Genomic DNA, 18,795 nt, shown 5'->3' with positions numbered 1-18,795 from the left:
AGACCACAGTGTGTCCCCACATATGTTCAGAGCGTTGGCATCACAATAAAAAAACATTACTGGCTCCAGAAGGGCCTTGGCTGAGCCCCCAAAGGTGGACTTCATCTGCCCTTAGTGCAGACACCAGAAGTGGAAAACTCCGTGTACCTGACTTGAGACTCTAAGTTTTTTATAGTGCACCTCACTAAGTGGTTCAGATTTTTCAAAAATATAATTTGTAAAAACCATTTCTTTCCTAGCCGGTGTGCTGGGTCAGTCCACCCTGCCTCATCTCAACAAACATGCTGACCGGCGAGGAGACACAGTTAAATGTCAAGTGCATCTGCATATGGAACCCGCTCCAGGTGTAAGACATCCAGGAAACGCCTCTGGGAACGTGTGGGGATGTTTGTGGGGGTGAGGATCCTCCTACACCAAATTAGGAGTAGGGCAGACACATGTATTTCAATTGTCAAATCTATTCATTTATTGGGGGGGGGGGGCGCGTTATTCAAGTTCTTTAAAATTTTCTTTCAACCACTTTGCATGCCAAGTGTTGGATCACCAGGGCCCAGGGTGTGAGCTGTCTGGGGGGAGGTTCATCTTTAAAGGTGGTCTGGGTGGGTCCTAAGGGCTGCACTGAGAGCAGCCTGGGGGCGCTTGCTAAAATGCAGACGTTAGGGGGTCTCTTACCAGGACAGGAGGGCTCCTGGCTAGGATGCCCCAGGGATGCCCCTACAAGGAGGACCCAGGCACAGGTCCTCCCTGGGGACTGTGAGTCACTCATGCGAAAACCACCAAGCCCACAACCAGCCTGTTACCACGCGGGCTCGGACTGAGAAAGGCTGGGCCAGGGGTGGGCTGGAACTCCTCTACTCCCTGCTGAGGGCCCTCCCCAAGCTCCCCAAGTCTCTAATTCCAACTGTACATCCGAGAATTCTGAACGCCTGCTCGAGGCTCTAGGAGGAGATAGAATTGGAACATCGTGTGCAGCTCAAACAAGGCAGAGGGGAAGGGGATGAGTCATTCAGGTCCGTGAACACCACCACAGGACTGAGTCGCCCTTACTCCTACCACTATCACCACCCCAATAACAGCACTGGTGTAACTGGCCACTGTGGGCACCGGGCACCACTCAGGTACATGGGCATCTTAGGTACTGCACACTCCATGATTTGCAGCTGTGAAAACATGGCCTTCTGGCCCCAACCCAGGGCCTGCGGAGATGCCCTGGCATTCCAGAACTGCTGTTTCCCAAGGGCACTTTCAAGGACCATCTTGCATGCTCAATGCTGAGACTGAAATGAATCCAAATAAACTACTGGTCCATGCAATGACCAATGTCACAATGACTGTGACAGGAACGGCAACAGACATCGACCAACACATGCCCTCTCTCGCCCAGTCCCACTCGCCCACCCTCACTACTCACACTTGGAGTCCGCCACGCAGCATGGCACAGCAACACCAACCAGGAGAGAGCATCTCACGTTAGTGGAGCTGCCTGAAATCCAAACTACTCAGGAGGCTGAGGCAGGAGAATCACCAGTTTGAGGCAACTTAGTGAGATCCTCTCTCAAAATTAAAAGTAAAGAGGGCCCTGGATTCAATCCCCAGCGCCTCCAAGCAAGGCTCTGAGTCCTTCCATCCTGCCTGTGGCCCTCTGTGGGTGCTCCATCAGCATCTGTGAGCGAATGGGTTCGCTGGGAGGAGATGATGAATTACCACTCGGTCGTCAGGGTCAGGAAAGGGCTCACACACCCACAGCAAATCTGCCACCCAGCTGGACCTGGGCCAGTTACCAAAGCTGCTCCTGGCTGCACAAGCAACCACCACGTGCCAGGCAGACAAATCTACCAAGACTCTAGGAGGCCATCGACCCCCCTGACCATGGTGCAGACCCTCCTACCGCCTGGGGGCCTGGAGGAATTAGAGACAAATGCATGAAGGGAAGAGGCAGGCAGAGTCCCCCAGCCTCTGCAAATGTGGCCAGGCTTCCACGCTGCCCTGGGGCTCAGGGCTCATGAAGCCGAGAGGCGCGTCTCAGCAGGCTCCACCTGTGGAGGGCAGGCGGCGCACATCACGCCCCCATCCTGGCCGTCCATCAGGCAAAACAGTCCATTTTTTCTTCCTTCTCTGGGAAGGGAAAATAGGTCTCAAATAGAAAAGTAAATATTTTACTGGGCATTTCTTGGAATGAGCTAATACAGAGTAACATTCCACAGACTAAAAACAACCTTCTGAATGGTCTGCGGTTCATCACTGTGGCCCCAGGAATCAATAAGATAGCTGCTCCCCACCGGAAGCCAGTGCCCCCGCCCACTGCCCTTCCCTATCCTGGGGTGCACTGCACATTCCACGGTTTTTTTAGTTGCTTTTTTACGGTGCCAGGAACCCAGATCTCCCATCTTCACATACTTCGCACTGTGACCCCCTCCAAAAGAGCAGGTCCCCTGGCCCCTAAGAGTCTTCTGTCCTTCATTGCAAAGGATAAAAATACCCTGCACTGTAGGTCTGCCCCTCAGGACAGGATGAGGCCTCGCCCTGCGCTATCCATCCAGGCCCAGGGAGCCTCCCTGCTGTCTGCAAGGCCCAAGGGGAGCCCCTTTGCTGCCTGGATTGGGTTCCTGGACGTCCACCCATTGTGGGAGGCACACTGCAGGCATCCTCAAAGCAAGGGTGGCCGGTTTGCTTTATTTTATTGTGTTTTAATATGTTTACCAAACATCCACAAGGCATTGGCCTTTCTAAGCACTGTACAAACACTCCCCTGGGAAAGCCTTACAGCACACCCTCCTTCTACCCTCATTTGACAGACTCTGAGACCAAAGCCCTTTGCAAGAGTTCAGTAAATGTTAAATGCAGGAAAGCAGTGAAGTGTTTTCCAGCCCTTCTTTGACAATTTCTAGAAGGGTCTGTCCTATGGGTATCTTCTTCCCTCTATAAGGTCTAGGAGGACAACACTATCTCTCCCACAACCCAACCTTAGTCTTCCAAAGGAAAACATTCAAGGCCTTCTAGTAGGACCTATCCCTTACCTCCACAGGGAGGACACTGTCCAGTGGTCCCCAGTGGTCTGCTGCAGCCCCAGAGCAAGTCTGGTGGATCAGAACCACAGCACTACTGTGCCAAGTCATCATTAGGTTGCAAAGCTCCCAGTTAAGGACACAACCAAAAAGTGGCCCACACACCTTCCTGCTAGTGAAAAAGAATCAGCGTTCAGCTGCAAACCTGACCCTGTTCTGAAAGGTGACAAGAGTTAAGAAAACTCCTTTCAAAGCTTCCTTGGAGGCACAGGTTAGCCGCTCTGAGGTCTAAAGATGTAACATAGGAACTTGCTCTAAGCTCACAGGCTGGCGGGGATGTTTGGGCAGAAGTAACAGAACAACAGCCACGACCCCCTTCCCCAGTCTCGACGGACCCAACAGACAACCAAGAAGCTTGCAATTACACAAAGAAAACCCAAGTCATTTTGTGGTGCTTGCTTTGTCCGCTGCTTGGATCACATGACCAGCTGTGGAAGAATGACCCACTACTGAAGCCCTCCTTAAACACCCAGGAAGGTGGCATTGCACAGAGAACTTAAATGGTAATTCTGAAATGTTCTGGCTTGTCAGCCAAAGTCACTTTTCTAATCCCAGACGCAGTTGCAAAATAAGAAACAATGTGTCCATGGCAGAGGAGGCGGCGGGTCTCCAGTGAAAGCAGCAAGCACTGTGGAAGCCCAAGAATCAAACGATTGTGCACTGATGCCACCACATACCCAGGAAGTGATGGTGCCTGTGCTGGGCACGTCCCCTGCGCCTGTCCTGTGTTTTGATGGAGGAAACTGGTGATGCCAAGCTCAGTGGCTTTTCTGAAGCAAGACTGGGGCACATACCTCCGGTGCCCCAGACCCCCCTGAGCACAGTTCTGAGGCCGCACACACCTGGCTCCTTTAGCAAGCTGCATGCAGTGGTTGGTCTGCCAAGGCTGGGAAAACTTTGGGTGCCATCTGAGCATTCAGATCTCAGCTGCCTGCAAGAGCCAGCCACTGCGCCTGGGTCCCCCTCCAGGCACACCAGCCTTGAGTCTGTGGGGATAAAGCCGCCCGGAGCTGATCTGGCCCCACACACCACCCTTCCGTGTGGAGGGAAGTGTAATGGAGACCTGTTTGAAAACTGCAGGGGACTTAAAATAGACAGAATATAATCATTACCAAAGCTGGAGCCAGGCCAGGACACCGGGGCTAACATGACTAATTGGTCAAGAGACATCTCCCCAAGCAAGCTTCCTCCCTTGACCTGAAACAGGGTGGGCCTCACTGGGCCCCCCAGCCTCACTGGGTCCCCTGCTGAGCAGCGCTTTCCTGGGAACACACATGTTCACAAGCCCACACGTGTTCTCGAAACGAAGAGGAGGGCTGTGGAGCAGGAAGATAATCTTATAATTAGAGGAAAGCCTGTTTTTCAGGAAAATCTCCACTGCATGGCGACCTCAGCTCCAGAGGAAGCCAAGGTCAAGAGCTCCTGCACCACCTGCCCGGAGCCTTTCAGGCCAGTTAACCACACAGGCCGGGCTCTGGATCTCGGACACACCCAACCTTGAGCCGTTCAGTCAGATCTGATAGCCTCTTTAAAAAGAAGGCAGTCCCTTCTGTTCCGGAGAATTCATACAAATTCCTCTCTAAGGTTCAGGACACAAACTCAGGAGCAACCAAAAGGAAGTTACCCTCTCAGTCACGTTTCTCCCTGGTTTTTACAGGAGTGGTGCAGACAGAACGTCCCAATGGGAGAAATCCTACCCAGACTCCCCCCATTTCTTCCCCTAAATTTCCCCATGAATGCAGAAACCAGATCCTATTTTAAGATGTGCACAATGGATCCAGCTGAAAGTGAGAAGCAGCCAGGGTGGGGGCGGGGTTCATCCCATTCTAGAACATCCCTCTCTTCAGGGAGGGGCATCCCAGGAAGCGGGGCTCACTTTGAGAAGACATCACCCCAGCCCAGACCTCAAACACAGAAATTTGAGTCTGACCTACTGAAAAGGATACCTGACCACTAAGTCCAGGATGACTCAAAGCACTCGAAAACTACCTACATAACCCCAGGCTGCGTGCATGCATATGTGTGTGTGTGTGTGTTGGGGGTGGGAGGTGGGGTGCTGCATCCAGCACAACCAGATGGAGGGCAAGGGAGAAGTCTAATCTCCGAGCCAAAACATCCCCAAGTCTCAGTTAAAAAGCAAAAAGAAGCCTCAAAGACAGGAAAAACCAGGACCAGACAGGAATATAATTTTTAACTAGCTCTCTCCTGACTCCCTTACATACCTAATCTCTTGACCTGAGGGTCTCTTCATTGGTAAAGTAGTGACTATCACTCTTACCTCCGGGAGATGAGAATGTGGCTGAGGCAATAGCACGGAGCCCACCCTGGGGACCATCTGCAGCTGGGGGTCTTGACTGGCCAGACAGCAAGAATCCAGAGAATTCTCCCTACACACCAATGGGGACTCTGCCTACCACGCCTGCTGGAGGGGTCCCACCACAAGCCTTGATGTCTGGACACTCATCCCCAAAGTACAGTGATTCTAAAACTGGCCTGGAAACAATCTAGAAAGCCCTCCTTGACATTAGACTCGGCCACTCCAACAGACAGACCTAATCAGGAAACAAATGAAAACTAGCTGGGCTTGTAGCCCCACGTGCCCTGGAAAACAAGCAACTTCTGAGATGAGAACCTGAATCCTGCGGAAACTGCCCAGCTGGAGCTCAACCCAGCCCTCCCCTGAGCTCCCCACCACTTGGATCTCAAGTGGGTGAGGGAGGCAAGGAGCACTCAGGGGGAGGTTCCAGCACCCACAGTTCTCCCAGCAGAGTCCTGCCAACTCTCTCCCACCCTCTTGCAGCAGCCCCATCAAATCCCAGCTCAGCCACTTTCAGTGGGGTGGGCGCTTGGCGGTCACCTGGAAGTGCCTCCCAATATCTGACATCACCCCACCCCCCAGGCTTGAACCTCAAATTCTACAGCACACACCGATTATGTAGTGAGCTAGGAACGGATACCAGGTCAGTGCTCAATAGGTGCCTGCTACAATGTTACTTTAGCAAAAGTTGGTGCATTTATTTAAATGCCTGCAGGGAACCTGGGTCACCAAATAGTCTGCAAAGGACAGAAAGGCAAACAAATTCCTCCACCAAGGAGATCCTGGCAATATGAAAACGCCTACGTTGTGCCACTCAGTACTTGGGCAACTTCGAGTCGCAGAGTCCCCAGGCCCAAACACTGGAGAAGAGCTGCCCGAGAGACTCGCAGAGTAGCCGTAGAGCTTCCTGAAAACTGGAGTTCCCCGCACCAACGGCGCTATTGGTAGCGCGAGTAAAATATTCAGATTCGAAATTGCTACCCGAGAACCGTGACCCCAGACGCTGCCCAGACGACGGGATCCAAGCCCGCCAGGTCTTAAGGATGCAGCTGTTTACCGTTTGCTTGCGCCTCGGTAACGATCGCGCAGTCAATCAACGAACCTCCGCAATAGTCCACTAGAGGCGCCAGGGACACCATCACTACAACAAGTCTGGGGCATCGATGGCCGCGATCACTGCCAGCGGGGATGGCCCCAGCAGGGTTCTGCCAGGTACCTGGCTCTGCTAAGCCTCGGCCGAGGGTCCGGGGGCCCACTTCGGCGCCCCGCTGCGTCAATCCCAGGGGTGCCCGCTGGTGAGGGGCGGCTGGAGCCCGACCCCCACCGCCCAGGGTCCAGGCCCTGCACAAAGGCCTGCGGGAGGCAGGAGGAAGTGACCGCAGGGGCAGGGACCATTTCCACCAGCTCTCAATGACTTCCCCGCGGCGGGAAGCGGTTCCGATTTACACGTGAAAAGGCGACGGCAGCGAAGGGGCGCTTCCGGGGGTGTCAGGTACCGCGGCCCGCGGAGGGGGAAGGGGAGGTCCCGCCAGGTACCGGGGCCTGCGCGGGCGGGGCCTCCAGCTGCTCCTGCCCGGAAGGGCTGGCGGAGCCGCCAGGTGCGCGCGCCCCAGGGACGTTTCGCCTGCAGCGCGGTGTCCCGGAACCCTGGCACCGGGGATGGCCCGACGCCGGAGCCCGTGCGCTCAGCAGGTCGGAGCAACCCCGCGCTCCAGGCGCAGCCCGGGAACCGCGGCCGGACCCCGCCCCCTCCAAGCGCGGCGCGGCCAGGTGTGCGTGGCCTTGGCCGAGGTCCATTCGCCCCCACCGCCCCACGTCGGAAGGTCGCGCGGGACAGGCGATGTCGCCGGGGAGCCAGTGTGGGCGGGACCCAGGGGTTCCCCGCTGCGCCACAGAAACAGGAGGCAGCCAGCCTCTCCAGGGCTAGCAGGAGGCCGACCGGTTTTCTTCCCCAGTTACCCCGCTCGCTGGGACGTCGTGAAGACCAAGGGCCGAGAATGTTTCTAAGACCAAAAACATCCCAGATCTTACTTGTGGGCACTTACAGGTGCACACTGGTCTGTCCAGTAAAAGACACTATCCATTGCCCCCCATAATCTGAAAGCCGCGGCGACACCAAGGACATAGACAGGGGACGCCATTTCAGCCTGATGGGCACTGGGGGCCGCCAAACCAGTCCCAAGGGCGGATGAGCCACACAGGTCAAGACCTCTCAACGGCTGGAGAAGGCAAGGGGGAAACTTTTAATGTAACTGTCGCTGCACTAAGAAGAAAACGTGGCGCGTCCTCCCAACACAGCTGCCCCCAAGCTTGGGCCTCCAACCGGGTCTCTGGTGTTTGGAAAGCCTTGGTCCACACAGAACCCCAGCGGTCAGCCAAGTTTTCCAGGCTGGAAGGAGCCCACGCAGCCTGGCAGCTCCACAGCTAGGCCTCCCTGTGTCACCGCCACTGTTCCTCAGAGCAAAGCCAGCCCTCCCCACCCTGGCTAAGCTGGGGGAACAGGGCCAGGGGCCTCTCCAGGTTGAACACTCGCAGTTCCCTCAGTCGTTCCCTGAACGTGGGTTAAGAGCCTGCCTGATGCTTGCCGCGGGCATTCACTGCAACAGTGCGGGACCTCAGGACCAGTGACTGCGTAGGCACTGCCCCCACCCTTCCTCTAGCCCACTAGGGCCTCAACAAGAGGATAAGCAGTTTGCACTTCCACACAGACCACGCTGAGATCCTCCATCAGCAAAAGAATACAGCCACAGCTAGAGTTCATTTAAAAGGCGCACAAACCCTTTCTGCGCCTCTCACCCCCTCCCACAAAGAACTACACCTGCTTGGCTCCCTCCAGCCTTCTCCCCTCCCACCCCCACTTCACCGGGGCCCTACACACACCTGGAGCAGGTATAATGCCTTCACTTCCTGGTTTGATTCTGGCCACTTACACCTATAAAACAACTCTCCGGCTAGCCTCAACACTTAGGTGAGATTTTAAAACTGCCATAATGGGAAAAAAATCCCATTACGCCAGAGAAGTTGACCTCTGATTTAGGTCTATGGTTCCTTCCAGAGGAACTTCCTGGGTTTCCGTGACTTCAAGAGTGAAGTTTTTGTTTGTCGTGGGCAGCAGTCTGCTGGAGGCCACATTTCAGCATGGTTGGTGCACAGCTACCATTAGGTGACTGGCACTGTGGAAAGACCCTCCCAACCCGTGCCCATCTATGTCCTACAGCCTAGGGACCATTTCCCATCTGAGGGTCTTAAGAGTTCTTTTCAGTCATAATTAAGGATTTGTCTTAATGCAAGGAGCACCTTTCTGCTGACCAGAGGACTGATTTTGAATGGAGTAGAAATGAACGACATAAAGGAAGACGGTTTCTTTCTGTATTTTACAAGGGGAAGGGTCTTTAGGACCACAATGGTTGAAAAGCACTGCCCTCCCAGCCGCACCCCCCCCCCCCCCCGGGACTTTTCTGGACCCCCAGAGGTCAACAGAGCCCAAAGACTGACCACCAGCTCAGAAAACAGCAGCTATTCAGGGTTAACATCCTCTGAACACCAACTGACCTTTGGGTAATATTACACAGGACACAAGTCGCAACTCCCCACAAAACCAAAATCACCACTTGCCCCAGTAATAAAAACCCAACTGTTTTATCACACTTTTTTTGTGGGTACTGAGCCCACTCTAGGCAATCATCTGTTGAATTTAAGTTAGGTTAACAGCTCAAGCAGATCATTTCTAAAACATTCACCAAAGGACTGTTAGAAAGGACGACGCGCAGGGACTAGGCTAGATACTATGGAAACTGCCACTGGTCCCCACAATTCTAAGCAAGTGTACGTTGCTAAACAGCAGAACTGGGGATGGTCTCGACAATGATCAACTATCCACGGTGATCTCGCTTGGGATGGGGGATAAAGAGCAAGGTGGGCATGCATGTCATGGGGCCACCATTAGCTCCTGTTGGCCCTATGTTCTAGGGTGAAAGTGGGAGGACTCTGAGTAGAGAAGGGAGACAAAAGAGTTTTAGAAAGGGCAGCAGGTGGGCAGCAGGACCCATCAAACGAGGATTTAGGGGCGCTTTCCCTGACACTGCAAACAGCACTATTCGAAGTGAGAGAAATAAAAATCAACACACCTTGTTCCTGGGACACCAGATGTCTCAGTTTCAGGTGCTGAGTATTATTTCTTAATTCAAATTCCAAGGGGAAAAAAAACCTTTGATTTTTTTTCACACTGTCCTGGAAGAACTGTCCTATTTGCTTTTTGGAATCTTTCCTCAAAAAACAAACAAACAACAACAACAAACCAGATTACTGAAAAGAGAAAGCACACATTCCCTAGCAGTCCAGAAAGACCACCTTCTAAGAAAAACTCTGGAGGGGAGGCAGGCCAAATTTCCATGCCCAGCGAAAGCAGATGAATGCCAGGCTGGTTCCCACCCCGCCTGCGGCTCCCGGGGCTCCGTCCTCCAGCAGTTAGAATGGAGGCGACACTGCCCCTTGGCTCCCATTATCAACATTCCACACAAACAATGGCCGGCTCCCTCTCCATTGTGCATTCTGTATTCATCTGTGAATCCCCCCTTTTTACACAATGTGCAAAGCCCTTCTTTTCACAGGGGAAGTTCTGAATGCCCAAGTGCAGCCATAATTTAGGCCTTAAACATTAATAATGACAGCTAAAAGCAAACTCTGGATCATGCCTCAAAACTAATTTCATTAATTTGCCAATATCTTTAGAAACCACATGGATGGCTTTGGGGTACTTTGATCACAATCAAAAGAACTACTTAATACCTTAAGAGTGTTTCCGAAGTTTTGAGCAATTATTAAATATAATAATTCCCAAACCTGGAGATAGGGAAATCCTTTGAGAAGTTTTGACACACAGTCTACCAAACCCAGACTTGAATAAAAATTAACTTCAAAAGATGGGCATGGAGAGAAGCCTTGCAAGTTCCTCTTTTTTTTCCAGGGGTGCTGTAACTTTAATTTGCAGCCCCGAAAATTAGGACAGGCTTACCAGCTGTACAGGGGAAAACTGATACCTGCCCAGGCAGGGCAGTCTGGGAGAGTCCATCATCCGGCGCTGAAGTGCCTACTAAAACTTTTCAGCAGGCCGCGTCTTCACAAGCATTCGTGAGTTAGCAATTCACGGGAAGATTCTTGGGGAACAAAATACCCTGATATTTCACCAAAGAGTGTCACTTCTGTTAAGTACAAGGACTTCTTTGTAAAGGATCAAACTGTGCGCCCATTTTTTAATTACTACAAAAATGTACTCCACGCTTGGTAATGGAATGATCACCCAGACTTAGAAATATTACCTGAGTTGTGCCCTGCCCAACAGATAAATTTCCCTTCCCAACCACGTGCTGCATGGATACCTATTTGTGGCCAGTATCAGGGACCTGGGACACTTGGCTGCTGCTTTTCACTGATGGAAAGACTATTAACAGAGGGACCCAGGTTGCACTCTCATACATTATGATGACAAGCCTCTCTATATTGAAATGACAGTGGTAAAAAATGACAACTGGGGCCACCATTCTACTGCTGCTGTAAACTCTTTAAAAATTTTTCCATTTAGGGAAAGCATTAGGTGCAAAGGGTATAACTTTGCCTTCAAAAATGATTCATGATGTTAGTGATCTGTTGGCAAATGGCATTCCTGCGCTAGATCTCGGTGGGGCCCCTCCCTGAGAACTGTCCTTTTCTGTGTCCTTTTCCTTTTTAATAAGTGAATCTCAAGAATTTCAAATGCCACAAGCCACCCTGAGTTCCCTTTCTTTTGGTAGGTTAACAGTTCCCAGCAATCCCATTCTTAAATCCAGTCCCCTGCTCCTTCAGTCCACTCACCAGCTACTACACGGGAGAGCTTGCAGGTTGGCTTTGCAGTTTTGAGTGTTGTTGCTATTTGTTTCTCTTTATTCTCTCTTTAAAACACTTTCCAGTCTTAGGAATAACATTTGTTTGGAGTTTTTAAAGTCAAGAATGAAGTTATTGATTATTCCCTGAAAAGGCATCTGATGAACTAGTTAATAATTATTCAGCCAGCAAGTGTTACTGTTTCATCTTGTGTACAGGGTCAGATTAAGATGGACAATGCCAGGGAAAGCAAACTCAACTCAGTGGGACAGGAACAGGTGTGCCCGAGTCTTAAAAGGCCAAAATATGTCCCCAGTGTGTTTTTACAATGGCAGTTAGTGTTTGCTTTTAAGTAGCCAAACTTTTTACCTTCTTAACTTTAAAAAGACATACTTTGCAAAGATTTCTTCACAAGTCAATGACTACATAGCACACATAAACTGCTTCAACTCCTGCCTAGCAAGGAAATGCATTTTGGGGACAAAGAGATTATTAGTATTATTTTTTTAATCACAGCTAAGTTACCCTGCCCATCCCCCACGACAGCACCCATTCAAGGGTTAGTTTCAAAGATCCCAAATGAAATCGTAAATAACTCAGGAGGTGAGCTCAGTCTGCAGAACACACCACCTTCCTCCACTCTGCTTTATTAAGGTGCCATTAGACAGGGGGGAGGGCACAACAGACCCCAAGTTAAGTATCTTCCCAAGCAGGAAAAGAAACCAAAAAGCACCTCGACAGGTTCAAAACAAGCGCCAAACCCCTAATTCCCTCTAATCACTGCTTTCCACAGGGACAGAACTGGGGTCCCCTACCCTTGGGGCACAGAAAACCAATCAGCGCCATAAATCCCTTTGCCTTCGACCCTCTGGGGCAGGGTGGGGGAGGGGTGACCCAACATCAACACTTACACTAAACCCTTCAGTGCTCTACAGAAATATGCTGGCTTATTTCCTTTGTTTGGTCATGTTATACTTGATCAAGTGTGAACGATTAAACTGGTTTCATTAAAGGCAAGTGCATTCACGGTGAACATCCAACTTCGATGGCAACTGTAAGCATATTTTGCAGGAGGAAGGGCCTCCTTGCTTGAAACCTAGCATCTCATTAACTTTTCTTTGGGGGGCAATAAAAAGGGCACTGGGGGTTTTTCCAGGAGAGTGTCAGAGCCAGACAAAAGGATATTCAGTGTTTCAACTTTAAGATACAGTCCCTGCTACTTAGAAAATAGAAAGAAACATTGTTTCAATATTAAAGCTACTGACTGAAAATGTTGAATTAGCATTTTAAATATTACTTTGTAATTGCAGTAAGAAGTCCTCTTTGAAATCAAGTGATTATAAACACAAGATCCTTTAAAGTCCCATTACTTCGAAATGCAAAAGACTTTATTTATTAAAGATTTCAAAACAGAATTCTCCGAAGTGGATGAAAACTAGTTTTACTTTGAGAACCGAGGCAGCACACCAATCCTAGGGGGCGAATACTGGGTACTTTAAAACTGTCCTTGAACCCCAGCACGGAGTAGAGGAAGAATATTTTCTTTGAGAGTGGTTCGATAGTTGATGTATTTCGTCAAAGTTAGAAGGCAGAAATCACTTTGTAAACTTCCCTCAAATATAACGTTCCCTCAAATATAACGTCCCCTCAAAATTATCCATATCAGATAAAAATATACCAGTCTCTAGAATATCCAACAGAATTGCAAATAAGGCATTTAGCATTTTAAATTCCCAATGCATATTTATAGAATTCTCTTGTCTACCCTTCAAGCCACTCGCATCTGACTCTCTAAGAACTTAACCCGATCTCTAATCTTTAAAGAAAAAAGGGGGAAACATACAGAAAGATCTGTTTACCCCGCGTAGGGAAAGGGAGCCCGGCGTGGCGACGTAGGCCATTGCCAGCAGCCTAAACCACGAGCGCGCAGGCAAGCGGAAATTTCTACGAAAAAAAAAAAAAATTCCTCTTCTCCCTTATAGAATCCTAAACGTGGGGTCCCCCGGAGCCAACTGCTGTTTGGGCCGCCTCCGGAAAAGTACGGGGGTGGGAGGGATAACCACAAACATTCGCGCGCGCACGCACTCCGGGTCCGCGACCATCGTCGCCGGCGGAAAGCAAGCCACCGGAGGGAGTGTGCGCGCGCGAGTGTCTCGGCGCGGCCCGCGGTGACCGCGCTGAGCTCTTGGGCCCGCGGCCTTCGAGCCCCAGGGCGCAGCGTGGGCTGCGGGCGACCCTCCACGCCGCTGGGCCTGCGGTTGGAGAAAGGCCTGGGCGCGCCCGGGCTCCGGCGCTCCTCTGCCCAACTCGCCCCGGGCACTGGGGAGAGAGCCGTGGAGAGAAAGAAAGGCGCTTCCCCTCGGCCGCGCGGGGCCGTCCGGCGCCGCGGAGGACGAGGAAAAGGAGGCGACCGCCGCGGCCCGGCTGTCCCTGCGCGGCGCTGAGTCCCCGCCGCCCAGGGCGCGCCCCAGCCAGCCCCTCCTGCGAAACTTTTTCTTTTTGATTCGCCCCACCCGAAAAGTGCGGCCCGGGCGGGGGAGGTGAGAGGCGGGCGGGCCGGGCTCCCGGCGGCGGGTGGCGAGGAGGAAGTGGTGCCCGCGGGAGCGCGGCCGGGCAGAGGAAATGCCCAGCCCGCCCGGCCCCCGCCCGCGCCCGGCCCGCCCAGGCCCCCCGCCCGGCCGCGACTTTGGCGGGCCGAGCCCCGCGCGGCAGTGGCGGCTGCTGCTGCGGCGGCGGCAGATGTGGCCCGGCTGCCCGGAGGAGCCAACAATGCCGGGCTGGCAAAACAAAAGGGTTCCACTTCGTCTCCTTCCCGGTCTTTCACTTGCGCTCTCTGGGCGCCGCGCGGGATCCCCGGCCGGCAGGGGCCGCGCCCCCAGGGGCCTGAGTCGCGCGCGCCCCGACTTCCCCGCAGACCCCCACCTTCCTGCCCCCCCACTCGCCTCGCAGGCGCAAGGCCCGCCGCACCCCGGCGTGCTCGGACTCCTGGTCCCCAGGGATCCGGCCGTATTGTCCCCGCGGCGCGCCGCGCGCTCCGCCCGGGTCGCCAGCGGCCCCCGCACGCGCACCCACCGGGCTCGGGGGTCAGGAGCCGGGGGTGCCTAGGAAACCGTCGCCCAGACGCCGCCGCCGATGCTGCCCTCCGGACGCCGCTGCGCTCCGGGTTTTTCTTTCCTTTTTTTTTTTTTTTTTTTTTTTTCCAATCCTGATGGGAAGGAAGGTGACCGCCTACTTCGCATTCATCAACTCTCATCACAACAAAAATCCTGGCGCAAACGCGACCGGCGGGCGCAATCGGTGGCGGGGGGCGGCGGGCGGGGACCCGGGGCCGGCATCCACCCCCGGGCACCGAGGAGAAACACCGGGCCGGGGTCGCGGACCAAAGATGTCCTCGGATGCCGGCTCGGTGTCCTTCGCCCTCCTCCTCCTCCTCTTCCCGGAGTGGCGCAGTGAGGCGCGGGCACGGCGCCCCCAGCCCGCGGCTGCAGGTGAGGCGGGGGCGGCGGCGGCCCCAGCCCTCCCCTCCTCCCCCGGTCCTCCTTACCTCGTCCGGGGCCGCCGGCGTCCACCGCGAAGGGCGCCCACCCGGGAGGCGGCGGCGGCGGAGGCGCTCCCGCCCCTCCCACCCCACCCGGCGGCGGTGGCGGTGGCGGTGGCTGTGCTGCCCCCCCTCAGCGCGGCATGGCTCCCGGCTCCGTCCCTCGCTCCTCGGGCCGCCGCCGGCTCCTCCGGGCCGCTCCCGAGCCACCTTAAAATGACACACGCACACAGGGACACACACACAAAAACTTAATCTCTCCAGCTCCCCGCCCCTCCCCCTCCCGCCCTACCCCTCCCTTCCCTTCCTCCTCCTCCCCTCGCCGCCGAGCCTCTTCCTACTTCCCCACCCACCCCACCCCCTTCCTCCGCCCACCCGGCTCCCGATCACCCCCACCCCTAGTCCGGGCTGCGCGCCCTCCCGCCAGCCCGCCCGCCGGGCGGGGCTGCACTGGGGGTCCCCTGCCCGCGCCCGCCCCGCGCCGCGCTCACCCCCAAGAGGATGCTGATTCCAACTTGGATCGGGGGAGGGAACGTCCTGGATGCCGAGCGCCTCCCGGCTATTTGCTCTTCTTTATTTGTTTTCTCCTCCGGGAAAGGAGGAGGAAAGCCGAGAGAAAAGGAAAGGGAAAGAAGCGGCTCCGACCGCGTCTCCCGGTGCCTGCCGGCTGCGCAAGAGCGAGGCGGGAGGCGAGGTGAGGGTCGCCGCTCTCTCGCTCCTCGCTCCTTTTTTTTTTTTTTTTTTTTTTTTTTGGGCAAAGGCGGGGTCTCTCTTTGCAAACCAATGACACAACCCCACATGGGCCGGTCTCGCCCCCTACAGATACTCCTCACTACAAATCGGCTCTCTCGGGGGATTAGTGGCTGCGCGAAAGTGCACACTGGCGCGGAGGGCGCTCCCCGGCCTGCCCGCCCCGCGCCAGCCTCTAGGGAGGCGCGGAGCCGCAGGAGCGGGGGCGGGGGTCCAGGGGCTGCGGCCTGGAGTCCGGGCTCCCCTCGCCCTCCTTCCTCCTCCGTCCGTTCCACGTGGGGCCCCAGGCTGTCGGCCACGTGGGAGGACGCGAGTCCGGGCGGGCCTCGGCGCAGATCCCCTGGGTGGCCCGGACCTGTGGGGCCCCCTCCAGGCCCGCGGAGCCGACCTGCCCCTTTCCCCGCCCGGCGATTCCAACTTCCTCCTGGGCCCCGCGCCGGCGGTTTCTGCCTTCTCAGGCCCGCGGGGTCAGGCGCGGGCCGGCCACAGGGGGCACTTGCGCTCCCCAAATCCAGATTCCAGAGGCCGTGCCGGAGAGGCGGCGAAGGCTGTGGGTGCGCGGGGAGAGGGCCCCATGTGCTGGAACTTGCAACGGTGTGTTCTCTACAAGAAGCAAAACATTTTTACACACGAAAAAAAAAATGTTCCTTCCTGTTGCCTGGATCTCGCCGGAGCTATTTTTAAAGCCTTGCCTTGAATGGGATCCCGAGGCCTCACGGGACCGATGCGCGCTGCTTCCCGGGTCCGGGGATCGGGGTCCCGGGCTTGCGCGGCGCCCTTTCGATACCCCGAGCCCACACGGTCCTGACGTTCTGCGGTTGGAGTCTGGACACCAGATCGGGATCTGGGCCCAGCGGCGACACTCAGCCAGACGACACCTGGACTGGATTCCATGCCCGTGACCCGCGGCATCCGAACGCCGTCTCCGGAAGGGAACCAGCGGTGGGGGCTGGGGAGGCTCTTTTTCCTGCGCCGCAGGGCGCCCCACACTCTGGTCTTAACCCCTGAGTTCTCAACGCGTTCTCCAAGAACCCCTGTGGGAGCTGACCAGGGCGCTTCGACTTGATTTGTTTAAAACCCGTATTGAGATGTTAGGAACTGGATTGAGACGTTGAGCAGGAGGGGTCCGAGTCTGGCCTTTGAAGTCAGGGACGGCCATTCCTTGAACCGAGTGAAACGAGGCGCGTGGTTTGGCTTCCTCTGAACCTGAGGGGCCCCACGCCCAACCCGACCAAAGAAACTTGCAGCCAAGGCCGGGCGCGGGGGGCGGGGGGCGAGGGAGGCCACCCAACCGCGGAACCCTTTTCTGCCTCCAAAACAGCCCTGCTCCAGCCCTGCTCCTGAGTGCGTCCTGTGCCCACTATGTGATGGGTAGCGTGGGTCCGTGTCTCCCGTGACTTGCTTTATAATCGAACTGGTGTTAACATTGGATCGAAGATCTCCTGTTTGTCTTGGCCTCGCAGAACACACAAGATGTCCGAAGCTCGTTTTTTACATGGTCCTGACAGACAAGCCTGCTGTTCCCGTGGGTGAATTCCCCACATGTGCTCCCAGTTGTCTCCATCTTCTGGTGACTCCGTGTCCCCACAAACTTATCTTTAGGGCTCTCCAGCCAGCAGTTTTGCCTCAAGGTCATGGTGCCTAAGACTTGGTTGTAACTGACCTTGTCCACCCCCCAACCCCATCCCCGCTACTGGGCTATCAGTTCCTACTTCTCCGAGTTTCTTGGGCATAAACTATAATAACTATAAATATTTTTCTGCTTCCTTAATTCACAGAAGATCTTTGGTTCTGAATGGTCATCTATCATCCCTGAAAAACCACAAAATATTAGCTGGCTCTTCACATCACTCGTTCAACTTTTATGCATTCTATGAATTTGAATTCTGCCTTAGAAAATGCTCTTCTTTGTTTTGAGAATATTAAAAAGAAGGCCTCCTTAGAGCTGAAAATTATTTCCCACTTCGGCTTGACACCCTGCATTTTAAAATACAGAGCCCGGTTGCCTCCAACGTATGAATTATTTCAGACTCTAATTTTTTTAAAGATGTTACAAAGAATCCCATTCAAAAATGGGCAAAGACTCCAATAGACATTTCTCCAAGGAAGATATATAAATGGCCAATAAGCACATGAAAAGATGTTGGGCTTCACTAGTCGATAGGGAAATGCAAATCAAGACCACAATAAGATACCATTTCTTGTCTACTGGAATGGCTATCAACAAAGCAGAAAAAACGGGTTGATGAAGATGTGGAGAAATGGGAACGCTTTGTATCACTGGTGGAAATGTAAAGTGGTACTGCCACCGTGGAAGGCAGCCTGGCAGTACCTCAGAAAGTTAAACATAGAATTGCCATATGATCCAGCAATTCCATTTATGAGTATATGCCCAAAATAATTGAAAGTAGAGACTCAAATGGATATATGTATACCCATGTTCATAGCAACACTATTCACAACAGCCAAAAGGTGCAGACAACCCACATGTCTATCAAGGGATAAGCAAAATGTGGTGCATATGTACAATGGAATATTATTCAGCCTTAAAAAGGAATGACACTTTGACATTTACTACAATATGAATGAACCTCGAAAACAGGCTACGTGAAACAATCCAGACACAAAAAGACAAGATAATGTGTAATTCCACTTACTAGAATAGCCAAAGCTGTAGACGAAGTATAATGGCGGATACTGGGACTGAGGGAAGAGGGCAGTCATTGTTCCACGGGTTAGGGTTTCTCTGTGGAATCCTGACTAATTTCTGGGAATGGATGATGTCGATGGTTGTACAATATTGATAAAGTTTGATCCCATTAAATTATGCACTCAAAATGAGGAAAATGGTAAATTTTTTGTCATGTTTATTTTACTACATCATAAACAAGTTGCAAAGTACCTTTTGTCTTTCAGATGTCTTAGCCATTTCATATTGATTGCTTGTCGAAAGGTATTTTTCAATAAAGAAAAAAGATGAGAAAGTGTTTTAAAACAAATGCCCATTAACTTACTAATTGTTATCTGTGTGTGTTACCTTCATAGAATATGCTTACTTTTCAGAACTCCCTGTAGTCACTTCCTGTCTGATGAATCGGTCAGGTTGAATTTCTGGTGTTTCAACATGGAATTGATAGACACAAAAGCCAGGAGCGTCTTAACACTCATAATAGCAGCAGGTGGCAGAACTCACATTAGTTCTTGACTTGCCACCATGCTTAACATTGTGTTAAATCCTTGAGATGCATAGTCACTCTTCATAACAG

The 18,795-nt window shown here is 53.3% G+C and overlaps 1 protein-coding gene across 10 annotated transcripts in view; it reads right to left on the bottom strand.

The window, feature by feature from the left end:
• Positions 1–18,250, bottom strand: part of CTBP2 (C-terminal binding protein 2) — a 146,244-nt gene extending 127,994 nt beyond the window's left edge. For 4 of the 10 annotated variants that reach the window (XM_079137780.1, XM_079137779.1, XM_079137772.1 and 1 more), the window contains exons 1-2: positions 15,271–18,248; positions 14,786–14,989 (exon numbers count right to left, since the gene is read on the bottom strand). The gene's annotated coding sequence lies outside the window, so the exon portion shown is untranslated. Of the gene's footprint in view, positions 1–14,183; positions 14,206–14,313; positions 14,751–14,785; positions 15,046–15,270 lie in introns of those variants that run through there. The other 6 variants (XM_079137782.1, XM_079137773.1, XM_079137776.1 and 3 more) reach the window with 5 other exon arrangements.
• Between the last annotated feature and the right edge of the window lie 545 nt (positions 18,251–18,795).

The sequence above is a fragment of the Sciurus vulgaris genome (genome assembly GCF_902686455.1).
Source record: "Sciurus vulgaris genome assembly, chromosome: 4".
Classification (NCBI taxonomy): domain Eukaryota; kingdom Metazoa; phylum Chordata; class Mammalia; order Rodentia; family Sciuridae; genus Sciurus; species Sciurus vulgaris.
This window is presented reverse-complemented; position numbering and strand designations above follow the sequence as displayed.